The sequence below is a fragment of the Lucilia cuprina genome, chromosome 2 (assembly GCF_022045245.1).
Source record: "Lucilia cuprina isolate Lc7/37 chromosome 2, ASM2204524v1, whole genome shotgun sequence".
NCBI lineage: Eukaryota > Metazoa > Arthropoda > Insecta > Diptera > Calliphoridae > Lucilia > Lucilia cuprina.
Window position 1 is genome coordinate 64,603,904 of NC_060950.1, and position 671 is coordinate 64,604,574.

Below are 671 nucleotides of genomic sequence, written 5' to 3' on the forward strand. Positions count from 1 at the left end.
TTTTTTCCCTTGGTGTCATATAAACATTAAAATATAAAAAATATATATTGAAGATGAACTGAGTAAAAAAAAGCATAATATTGTAACTGTGTGAGTGTGTATGTGTGTGCATCAAGCATGAGCTGAGATTATCCGGAAAGTTCAATTAAAATTCAATCTGTGTACATGTAAACAGATACACACGTACACATATATAAATTTACTCACTGCAAGTGCCAACAACAATATAACTCACAGAAGTGCACACAGATGTGTCATGCAACGAGTATTTAGTACAAAATATCAGAATATATTGTGTCACTATATAATCGTAGAGTATACATTGTTATATTGAAGAGTGAATGGAGAAGGGTCAATCATTACATTTCCGTGTCGGTGAATAGGGTAAAAATCAAAATTTGAAGGAATGCAAAGACTTATGAAATAAAACAAGACTCATTTAGGGCTAAACTGTAAACTAGAACAGAACTAGATTAGATCTAGAACAGAACTAGATTAGATCTAGAACAGAACTAGATTAGATCTAGAACAGAACGAGAACAGAACTAGAACAGAACTAGATTAGATCTAGAACAGAACTAGAACAAAACTAGAACAGAACTAGAACAGAACTAGAACAGAACTAGAACAGAACTAGAACAGAACTAGAACAGAACTAGAACAGAACTAGA